General features: G+C 38.4%; 1 protein-coding gene across 1 annotated transcript in view; it reads right to left on the bottom strand.

Moving 5' to 3' along the window:
* The window catches only part of LOC126349156 (uncharacterized), a 369,106-nt gene that overhangs the window by 198,919 nt on the left and 157,392 nt on the right, over positions 1-12,795 (bottom strand). The window contains exon 2 of the mRNA XM_050002409.1: positions 7,886-7,966. The gene's annotated coding sequence lies outside the window, so the exon portion shown is untranslated. The remainder of the gene's footprint in view (positions 1-7,885; positions 7,967-12,795) is intronic.

Below are 12,795 nucleotides of genomic sequence, written 5' to 3'. Positions count from 1 at the left end.
GACATGCCTCGCTCAGGCCGCCCAAGGGCTACTATTGCCGTGGATGACCGCTACCTACGGATTATGGCTCGGAGGAACCCTGACAGAAACGCCACCATGTTGAACATTGATTTTCGTGCAGCCACAGGACGTCGAGTTACGACTCGAACCGTGCGCAGTAGGCTGCGTGATGCGCAACTTCACTCCCGACGTCCATGGCGAGGTCCATCTTTGCAACCACGACACCATGCAGCGCGGTACTGATGGGCCCAATAACATGCCGAATAGACAGCTCAGGATTGGAATCACGTTCTCTTCACCGATGAGTGTCGCATATGCCTTCAACCAGACAATCTATTCCAATTTTGTGCACAGATTCCGGAACCCTCGGAACCGAGGTGACACAAAACTTTTCTTGTTGTGTGTAACTAATTCTTCGCTCTTCAAACATTTGAAACTGCCAATCGGGTAATTTATTTTGAACTTTTTTTGAAGCTTTTATTTGTGATACAGGTTTGAGAAGTCCTTCACTCGGATCAGCCTTGTGAGATATATTTAAATCATTGGTTAGCTCTTAAACGTGAAATAACTGACTTTTTACAAACTATCGTTAGTTTCTTGAAATAACCTGTTCAAAATAAAATGTATATGACACAATGTATGAAGGTTGATGCAGTTGGACGAAAAATACTAAATATATTTATGGATAAGAATTGTCGAGTTAACCATCTCTAAACATGTCATAGCATTTCTCTGTGATATGTGGAACAACTCCTGTGGGGACCGTGAGGAGCCTGAGGTAAGATGTTGCTTTGTGTCGTTACGTCAGGCGAGTTCTCAGGTCCTAGTTTGTTGTGCCCGTGAAAACAGGAGTCTGGTTTCAAGTCTCAGTTTGGTTGGCACTGTTTTAAGTTGCAAGGTATTTACATCGGTGCGTGTATGCCACGGATAAACATGTCATTTGATTTCATTGAGTTTATTTCCTAGAAAAGAAGGGAAGATGAGTCTGGGTTCCCGAGAAATGTACGAGGACACCAGCAGTACTGACCCTATGACTTCTTTTGGATGATAGGATTAAGAAAGGCAATTCAACATTTATAGCGTTTGTAGATCTCAAGAACACTTTCGGTAACGTTTACTGGAAAAAACTTTTTGAAATCCTGAACGTAGAAGGGATAAACAGAGGGAGCGAAGGGTTATTTACAACTTTCACTGAAACCAGGCAGCACCTGTAAGAGTTTAAGGCAATGAAAATAAAGCGGTCGCTGAGAAGGGAGTGAGACTGGGTTGTAGGATGCGCCTGATGTTATTCAGCCTCACACTGAGCCAGCAGTAAAGAATATCAAGGAGTAATTTGAAAATGTGATTAAAACTAATGGAGATGAAATAAAAAGTTTTAGGATTTCCGATGACATTGCATTTTTGCCTGAGATATCAAAGACTTGGAAGAGCAATTGAACTAAATTGACAGTCTTCTGGAAACGGGTTGTAAGGTGAGCCTCAGCATAAGTAAAATAGGCGTAATGGGATGCAGTCGAATGAATTCATGCGGTGCAGAAGAAACTGGATTAGGGACTGACACACTAAAAGTAGTGAACGATTTTTGCTATTTGGGCAGAAACCTGACTGAAGATGGCCGTATGTCAAATAGAGACTGGCTGTAGCAAGAACTAGATTTTCTGAAAACTAGCAATTGGTCAACTTCTAATCGAAATTCCGGTTTTATTAAGTTGTATCTAAAGGTATTTGGAGTGTAAGAGTGTACTGAAGTGAAATGTGGACGAGAAACGGTTCAGACACGAAGCTTCTGAAACGTATTGCAACAGAATAATACCAAACATTAGATCTATAAACTGAGCCACTAATAAGGTGGGACTGAATCGACTTGGAAAAAAAAAGATTTCGGTTAAACTCATCTAAGACAAAGGATCTTCTGTTAGGAATCGAGAAAACGTCAATTGAGTAATGGTGGGAGTTTTTTCTTTGGGGGGGGGGGGGGGGTAAAAAGTATTAGAGAGGCTAATTTATGAATACAGAAAGCACGTAAAATGGATGTGGGTTGCGCTACTTATGCAAAGACGAAGTATCTAACACAGGATAAACCAATGAGGAGAGCTATATCATACCAGTTTTCTCACTGACGACCACAACAACAACAATATTTCCTGCGGAGGCAATTATGCATTTATTTTAAAGCATTGATGGAATCTGGTGATTTCGCAGAGAGACTTGTGTACTCTGACGAAGCCACATTTCACTTACGTGGCAAAGTGAACAAACATAATAATTGCATGCCTCTCTGGTACATCAACACTATTCTCAGAAAATTATAATGTTTTCTGCGCCATAAACAAATGCAGGGTCTTTGGTTCTTCGTTCTTCGCAGAACATACCGTGGGTTACGCAGTGGTCTCCGTCGTATACTACATATTTCCACTTTTAATAATTCCTTTCCTATACGATATGCGTGCTTTCTCCCTGGTTGTCAGTTCAGTTAACAGAAGAGTGCCTGACTTCATTTTTCAGTTGGTTGGAGCCGCGACACATTGGCATAACCTGGTACATAGGCACCTCAACGGACATTTTCTGCAGCGCTGGATTGGTAATGCTGGATCGCAAGGTGTGCCGTTCATACTATGGAACTCCATTTCGCCTACCTTTTCCAACAGATTTTTTCCTTTGGGGATGAGTGAAGGATGAGGTACGCCCCCCCCCCCCCATCCCACCCCACCCCTTCACTACCACAGGACTTACAGTAGCACAGGCACTCGATACTGATAGTCGAAGTCGTTAACGCTATCGATCAGACTACGTTAGATTGGGTCTCACACAGCTGCCATGCCAAAAATTTATCCTACCTCGAACGTCTGCCAATTACCATAGGATATTTACGAATGCTTTCGCGGCGATAACAATTAATAAAATATTGTTGGGTTTCAAGTGGTTAACTGCTTACGAGCTTTCGGTAGAGACCTCCTCTACCTTGACAAATGATTAACAGTCGTCTGAGAGACACGCCGCAGTGAGTGACGTCACTGGTGCCTAGTCTCGCGCCATTTATGACAATGTTTTGATTGCGTGACCGCCGATTCCGCTTCAACTCGCCGATCACGGAATCCTAGGCCCTATTCAGCTGCAATCTAGCGTCTTTATTGAGGGTGATGTCCGATACTTTGATCTCTGTTGCATCATGTATTACCTTATCCCAGAAGTCGTTGGTCCATTTAATAAAAGAAGTACCATCGAATGCAATTCGGTGTCCGTTTTCCAATGCATGCTCCACTACAGCTGATTTTTCGGGACACAGCAGCAGGAAATACCTTTCAAGTTCTGTGCGAGGCTGTTCAATAGCACGGACAGTCTGCCGACATAAAACTGTCCACACCCACACCGTATTTGGTATATTCCCGATATTCTCATGCCTACATTTCTTTCGCAGGCTTCATTAATTGCCGGTTCTTTCCTGGGGGCCTGAAGACTGTACTGATTTTCTGTTTCTTTAGGAGCCGGGTAATCTTCATTGCTATTGAGCCACAAAACGGTAAAAACGCAGTCTTCTCCTTGTCTTCCTCGAAGTCCGTTTTCGCGTCTTAACAGAAACTGGTCGAGAAATTTGTGTGTTTTTGTAACCGTTTCCCTTGGAAACTAGACATAAGTGGCTCAGTTCCTTTGACAGGTTTTCGGCGTCTTATATTATTTCAGCCCTATGAACCAAGGTCCTCAGAACAGACCGTTTCTATGCTTGGTGGTGACAGCTGATAGCATGCGGATAGCAATCCGTGTTGGTGGCCTTGCACTGAACGCTGTGACGGAGACACACATTCGGTTTGCGTCGGACAAGGCCGTCCAGAACGGCAAGGAACTTTCCTTCTCTACATCCACATGAACTTTATACGATCTGGGACGCTGTTGATGTTTTCCAGGAACTCTTTGAGCTTTTCACGTGCATGAGGCCGTACGACGAAGGTATCGTCGAGGTAGCGTTAAAACCAAGTAGGCCTTGCCGGAGCCGTGTCAAAGGCCATGTCCCAAAAATGCTCCATACAGAGGACTGCTGCAACAGGAGCTAATGGCTCCCTATCGCGGCCGTCCGTCTGGGTGAAATATTCTCCACCATGTAAAAAATACGATGACGTAAGGGTATGTTTAAGTAAATCCATGGTGGTGTCATTATGGAGCCGGGACAACAAGTCTATAGAGTCACTGCTTGAAAAACGAGAATGTTTTATTAATCTGTGGGATATTGTTTGTTATTGCAGTACATGGTGCTTAACAGTAGTAATATCAATAGGTATAATGACAATCGTAAATTAGTCAAGATAATTTGAAATAACGAAACTATGGCTCTCTTCCTATCACAGTAAAGAAAGATCCTACGGAGGATGAGTAGGGATGCCACGAGATAACTGTAAGTAGCCGTATAAATGTTATAGTGACAGCAGAAGAAAGAAATAAAGACAAGGAAATAGTATTACAGGAAATGTAAACTTAACTCGCATTATGAAAAAAGATAAGAAAATAAGTATATTATCACAGAAATTCCCACGTATGTAACTGTATATACCAGGGACTGCAGAGCAAACCTTCCAGTCTATAACTGTATTTCTGAAATAAAGTCCTTACAGTGCTCACAAGAATACTTCCTTTTTGTCCTATTCGTTTTGAATCACACTACACCTGTTGTTTTTCATACTTCTTGATCTCTCACGATATTTTCGTCAGTGCCAGAGTAGTGGTTGGGGCTATTTACAAACAACTGTTCCACATATTTTCATTTGTTTAAGTTATGGTGAAGAATCATCAGTCAATGTTAGGATCATAATTTTGGCGACCTTGCCCTCGTTTCACAACCTTTCGTTCGTTACTTTTCTAGACTTCTCACAAGAACAGATTAGATTTACTTTCATTCCAATTGATCCGTAGTGACGAGGTCCTCCAGGATGCACAACTAATTTACAAGCTCTTGTTACACCATTATTTGTTATATGTCTACTGTTATTAATTCCTTACTGTTATCCCACCTGCGCGTTGCATGTAGGAGAAGCAATGATTAAAATGTGTCAAAACTTATTTTTCCTTACTATACATATTTAAACATTTCTTTTAGTCTTTAAATGGCGCGATTATTTGCTGATTTTTGTTATGTTGATTTCAAACTCAGAAGTTATTTCAACGAATGCTACAGCTTGTATTGTGTACTTCTACATTCAGTTTTTTTCCTTTTTTGCCTTATTGAATAGTTATCCACAAATTTTTTTCTTATTGCAGTGGCATGTACTATTTTCGGTAATTATGAAGATGACTTATTAGCTTACTTTCCTCCTCTGAGCTAATACTTTAGACCTTCTGTACTCGGCGAGTCACACGATGGCCTGCATCTATATCCCATCTTTTGCTGCATATTTTCACTTTTAATAATTCCTTGTGCATAGCATGTGCTTGTTGATTTTAAATTCGTTGTTTAATCTTTGTTTGACCTTCTGGGGCTGTAATTCTTAGACATTCTTTCTTCTGGTTCTTTTTCTTAAAGTTATTTGTTCTTATAGTTCGTATATGGTGTATTTTTGTTGCTGAAATTTTTAATGGCTCTTTGACACGATCACCTGCTGCTCTGACAATGTAACATGCTCTTTATCTCTTCCCATTCCTACCACAGACATCGTCAGTGCTCAGAACACAACTTTGAATTGATACATAGTTTCAAATTATTTGATTTAGTTTTTACATCAAGTTTCTATATGGAGATAGTGCTCTTGATATATAAATCCCATTAAATAGAGCTATAGTTTGCCTATGCAATAGTCCAGGATGAATTCATTTTCATAAAGAAGCTTCGTAATTCTAAATAATTTTATTTTTACAGACCTCTGTATTACAAATTGCTCTCTTAAGCTAAACTTCACTTTCAGAATATTTTTGGAAATGTCTTCCTCGATAAAAGTACGATTTTTTGAAAAAAAAGCGTATATGCTCAGGAACGTTTGAAGATGTGATGAAAGAAGTGATACTTTTCATTAAGTACAAGACACAAATCCTAGAAAGACAATGTTACAGTGTTGGTTCGAGTCGTACTCTCTACACAATACACAAATTTCTTAAGGTGGCCGTTTTGCTCATCCTTAGCTCTCTGTTTGTTATGACTAACCTAGAAATTTTATGAAAATAATGAGACCAATGGGACCAGACATCATGCAAACAAATGTTTAAACGGATTACAATCTCATTTGCAACAATTTATAGTGTACTGGTTCATAATAAACAAGATAATATTTAGTAAGATAGTTGGTGAAGAAATAAATATGACAAAACATTGGCTGAAATTCCTGATGGCTCAGAATGTGTTATCACCGACCTATCCACTGATAAAGTGATTAAAGAAATATTTTTAAGTGAAAACGGGAAATAGCTTGTCCCTATGCTTGTTCACGAGTAAGAACTCGGGAAGTGCGTACATACTATATGACGAAGATTTCCTTCATATCCATCAAAACACTCCACTGTACTGATTTCGAAAAACATTGGCCTTTCAGTTTTCTCATTTTTCATTAGTTTATTTCTTGATACAATTTTTATTTGCATAATATATCTATTCCTTTTACATGAAGCGCACCAAAGCACCAAAACATACTTACGCCAGCCTCGAAACAGAAAAATCGTCCCGAAAGAGCACTTCATCTCTACAGCTTTTAATCAGGCCTTTCAGTCATGATTTGCGGTCACAAGTAGCATCGAAGTAGGTGCGTAAGAATGGAAAAAATACGTAAGAAAACTACATCAAGAATTGTGTTTTTCATGTTATCCTTATATGATAGGCTCAATAATGAAATCATGACGGATAAAATTTTGGACTACTATTTTTCAACACATTCGTCCCACATACGAAAACAGTACTATAAATTCACGTAGGACAGAGCATAGTAAGTGACACGAAAGCACTAATAACTCATAAAAAAAGAAAACGCAGTTACTCAGTACATGTTTCTCAAATTTCATAACACAAAGCTGTATTTGGTTCATTTATTCTGCTACCTTTTTCAGTTACAAATCATCGTCTGGTACGAAACTCGAACAAAAATATCTTACGTATTACGAAAATGTAAACATAGGAAAGCACCTATTGACACATTCATCGATAAAAATACGTCAATCAGCGTCAAGTTGAAGAATAACATCACAGTTATCAGAAATCAACAAGAAGAGCTGCATACGTAAAGGTGCTGTGTAAACATGTCAGACTCTATGTTGTTGACCTGTTATTCAATTTACATGCCAATAATTACGTTCTTACGCTTCCATTTTCGTGATATTTTTCTATTTTTGTTCAAGTTTCATACCAAACGATGGTTTGTAACCGAACCAGGTAGTACAAATACAGCTTTATGTTACGAATGTTGTGAGACTTGTAACATCTACTTGCAGTTACCATAGCAATGATACATGTCTTTACTGAAAATAACGATTTACATAACTGTTCGCAAATGGTATTTGGTATTGTGCCTGCCTACACTCTGAGATAAGTATAGTCTCTTCTTCATCGTGGAGCCTGAAGGACAAACGTGGGTGGCAGAATGTTCTATCTATCGGATTTTAGTACACGCACTTCCATAGCAGGCGATCGGAAATTAAGTGTCAGTCACAGGAAGACAGCGAGCGGGAGAAAACGGACACGCGCAACCGCTAGATACCAAAACATTCTCCTGACTCCTAGGGCAAGTTTGTATCAATCTAAATAAGACACCACATGGAGACAAGTCGTAATCTAAAAGTGGAAGAAAACATAAAATTTAAATTATTCTCTACTTTGCAAATAAAATGCAATACGTTATTGATTTCGCTGGGAACCCCAGTAACAGAATTCTTGATGTCTTAAATATATCAAAGAACCAAACACTTTAAGTTCACCTACTTGTGTAAAACTGACAGCCTTTATCCGTTCAGCAAACATGTTTCAGCGCTGTTGTCCAATCATGAGTGGGTTCTCTTAATTCTGAAAAAGAAATTTTTTTTTTAAACAAGCCTAATATTAGAGATTTTACACTGAACTGCACCATTGTCAACACTGCTGACAAACTACTCTTTTTTTTAAATTGTAGAGCAGTCACAACAAGAAAATTCAAAATATTCACAAAAATAGTGTTATTTATAATATTATAATGACGATGAAAAATTAAGCTAACGGTAATGTTACTTTGCACACAATGGAAATTCTTCAAATTTATCAACACTACAACGCCATAATCTAACATTAAATATGTTTCCAATAACATTGCCAAATTTTGCTAATTTAAACTGAAACAAAGCGATCTACCGCCGAAAATAGATATACCATGAATTTATTTCGTGTTGGGATTACAAACTATTGAAAACGTTACGTAAGAATAATCAGTCACGAAGACTGCTTATATAAACATACGTGAATTCTGCGAACTCTTGCATAATCTCAATTATGGAAGGAAACAAACCTCAACAAGTCTACAGTTTTATTGTCTTTAGACAAAACCCTTTCATCGTTATGTTCTCAACAAATTTACTTGTTTATATGAGCATTTTTGTCAACAAAAAGGGGAACGGCTAGATGAGTATTTTCTGTAGAGAGATATCGAAATAACGTTCTATGAAGTTCTCCGGTCACGTTTCCATTGCGAACTAATATGTATTTTGGTCGTTTAAATTTTTGACGTTTGTTTAAATTTTGTCAAAAAGTATAATTCTCTCCTGAAAACGACAATAAATATAATTTTCCGTTTGTTCTGATTCGAAAAAGAACGTATCTCTGGTAAACTATACGTCGCCATGTATACAAACAGGAGTATTTTCTGTGGAGGTAAGAGAAACTGCAGTAATGTCTCTAAGGCCGAACGTACCTACACTACCACTAGTGATTATGCAGAGTGTGATGACACTTAGTTCCTTTAACCATCTGCGGTTTTGGTCGAAGGATCGAGTCTCGAATATCGCTCGGACACGTGATTTTTCAGTCTGCCTTTAGCGTAGCCTTCGCTTCTCTGTGAAGCGAAGAGTCTTCAGAAACGATACGTCTTTCGGATTCCACGTTTAGCTGTAGGTTCCCTTTCCGCTACTGGTTGCATCTAATTGAAAGACTTGCACCAGACCATCGAACCACACAATATTATTGTTATATTTTGGAGATGACGAATTTAAGAGTCGAAGATAACATTAATTAAGCACGCAACTTGAAAGCATATTCCTTGAATTAATTTAGATTCTCTTTAATTTGTTTATGGTTGACGATTCTGAACAAAATTCGTATTACTTGTTATTGATCGCCTAGCTGGTAGCGGTTAGAGTTGGTAGGAATCAGCAGCTGCCTTCAGGGGTGAGGGCTGGTTGTCACCTGTGTGGCCTTACAACACTGCTTACAATAAGGGTGTCTCGGGTGCCCTCTTGGATAAAGCATAGCTGACATGAAGGGATGAATAGAGACCTGTCTTGTAGATGTGACACTGCTGCCCGGTTACATATAAAGGTCGGATGCCAAGTTTGGTTTCCTTCTCCCAAGCTGTATTACAGTGCGACACGCGCAGGAAGACACAATAGTGGCTAGTAAGCCTCTCCCAAGCCGACCCTCTGAAGTTGCTGTGCTCCCACCTCTCGTAACGCAGTCTTCACGTTCCTTACAGACAGCTCCTGTAAGGACTCGTGTCCTAACATATCCGTCGCCCACATCGCTTATAATTCTTCACGCTATTCGAAGTCTATTTCGTTATCACGACAACTAAATGGCAGAGAGGTAAATGCGCAGATGTTTAGGGAAACAACTTTGCGAAAGGCGTAGTTGTTAGCGTATCGTACATACCGGAGGTGTTAGCTTGAGTCGTTATTTTGAAACGATTCTACGGAAAACAGCATTAATACAACTTGAGGGTGGGTGTCCGATCTTAAAATGCACTGTGGCAGTGCATAGTTTCTGACAGTCGACAAGTTACTATTTAAAGGAGAGAACAATAACAGTTCCGATATTTTTTTTCATTAACACAAATATGAATTCAGAGCCACGAGATAGTCGAAAATCTGCGTGATACTGGCATAATTCCACTGACGGTTGAGCCACACAAAAATATCTTTGAATACGTATCAGGGAAAATACACTAGGTGTACTTCACAAGGGTACTTCAACAACTGTGGAAAAATTATAAACAAATACACTCGAAATTACTTCTAAAAGAGAAAACGAATTTCGTATACGATAATAATGGACAAGTAATCGCTCCAAGAAAGCTAATTTTCTTACTTTACTCATATTTCAGTGGAAACGACGCTGAAAATCAAGTTGACAGTTTTCTCTGTTGCGTTGTTGCCGTCGATAAGATTTGTATTATTGACCATATCTGTGGTCATGAGAAGAACTCAACGCAATGAATTCTTTGAGAAGCGTTCCTTACGAGATATAACAGGTCTTTATGACGCGTTCAAAGAGACCTAGAAGTATTTCTTATTTACAGATCATGCCAGTTTTGGAAGAGAGTCGGTCAAGCCCAGTTCTCATACTGTAATGACGTTGTTAACCTCTCACAGATTACTCGACATATAACGATCTAACAGTATTTGACATGTACTATGAATGTAGCTGCAGGGTAGATTGTAAATGCTATTCCGGAAAACGTATTAACTAGCAGGAATAGTGCTTCATCAGTACTTTCAGCGAATGCATAAAAACGACAAAAAACTGTTCAACAACTACTGTTTTACCAGTCGCTTACACATTATATGTTAAACATATTAGATAAAAAGTAATATATATTCATTCTTGCACTGGGTTTTCTTATTTACCTTTCTATGAACCTTCTTCAGAATGTTCTCTATTCTTTCTTAAATCACTGCTGAAAATTTCTCTATTGTCCGACATAGTCATCGTTTATCATTTTTCGTGGTTAATAGCTCTTTTTACTTTTTTTTAAATTTCGATGCGGTAGAAAATTATTTGTTCTACGTTTTCATTTTTTATTTTCATACACGCAAATCGTATTGCTCTCATCCGAACTGTGGCTGAGAGATTTAGGTACGACTAACATTTTTTTCAAAATACAGTGTGACTAGATAATAAAACATGTATGGCATCACTAAGGGTCCCCGTATTGATACTACGAGTCTAGGTATTGAATGTTTTTCAGCATATTCACAATAGCTGTTGGAGCATTTATTGTAACAGCGTAACATATTTCCCATGCCCCCGGCAGGAATATATGATGCCGACCGGTTGATCTATGTCATCACGGTGCCTTTACGAGAAACACAAGTTGACGTAAGCACGTTTCCACTAAAATCTGACAATATCAAAGGGTTCTTCCATGTATGCGATTATCCACATTAATATCTACCAGAACTACAACGATGTATATTTTATAGCTACAAATTTTCTTATAGTTTATCTTAACACTTAGGTTTATATGATTTAGTTCAGTAATCGGAGTGTATAAATTTCAAATCCAGGGCTAGTCGTTATCCCATACACTGATTCGGTGCATAAAGAGGTTAATTTTAAAAAAAATGTGCGATTGCACTAACAGACGATCAATTAAGATTAAGAATGAAACATTCGAAAGCCCGTTAATAATACCGGCGAGTAAAATGCTGCATGTGCCTATAGTTATCATTGTGTTAATAACCATAAAGCCGACATGTGAATCTCGAAGGCTGGAAACTGACCTCCTTGAATTTGCAGGTTGATGACGTTCTTCGTTGGATACAGCACAAAAATGGGAAAATATGTGTTTCATAAGGTAACGAAGAGGAGAGACATATGATGGAAACGATATTGTTGCGATTTCTTTATTATATTTTGTATATCGACCCTATAGGTCACATTCCTTCGGTAGCCATGTATTCTCTATACACCTTCACAGTAAAAAGACTGCTTTCATTTATGTGTTTGCACTTCATCTCCACGATCGTTGTAATGGCCATTCCTGAACACTGTCACCATTCTTGTCTCTATTTGTCACGCGGTCCATGTTTCCTGTAGATGTTTTGTTTGTTGCTCAATGTTTTTCACACTATCCTCCTATTATTATTATTATCATTATTGCTTTTGTTATTGTTATTTATGTTGAATGGGAAATGTGCACGAGAGATACCCGAGTATCGAACTCACACTTCATGGTTAAAAGAATTATGACAATTTTTTTAAAAGAAGAATTAATGAAAATCTTATATACATAATATTTGCTACGGGATATACAGCTAAGTGAGCAACTATATGATACATCCTGCATATTAGTGTCACGACATATATAAAAATAATTGTACTCTTCCGTCTTTTCTTCAAGTAATGTTTTGTGTTATTTAGATCGACTTGATACTTCCTACAGAAACTACTGGGTTAAACATTATTTACCAAAAGCAGCTCGTGGTAGCATGAATTTCTTCACATTTATAAGCTCTATTACAAAATAAGTAACACTTTACACCAAGGGGCTCTAAAGTACTTCAGAGTTCTGAGCAGAAGAAAAGAATGTGCAACGAAGCAATCTTTCACAGTATAATTAAAATTTTTCTGTTATCACTAAATAATTTTATTTCAGTTGGAAATCTGTTGAAAATGAAATCTTCGATGCAGTCCTCAGACTTCCTTACAATGGTTGGGGGACGCGTTATCTAACTGCTGATCGTATTTCTGTCTGGGGGCCATCGAGTGAATGCTGTAGCTCCTTGTGATTGAGTCTAAATTATTACTAACCACCATGACACTCTTGAATATCAGACTACACATAGCACGCGAACTGGCTCCACTTATGACTCTTACCTCCCTTTACTAGGCGATGAATATGCTTTAGAATATGTATTTGAATATAATAT

This window comes from Schistocerca gregaria, chromosome 1, assembly GCF_023897955.1.
Source record: "Schistocerca gregaria isolate iqSchGreg1 chromosome 1, iqSchGreg1.2, whole genome shotgun sequence".
Classification (NCBI taxonomy): Eukaryota; Metazoa; Arthropoda; class Insecta; order Orthoptera; family Acrididae; genus Schistocerca; species Schistocerca gregaria.
This window is presented reverse-complemented; position numbering and strand designations above follow the sequence as displayed.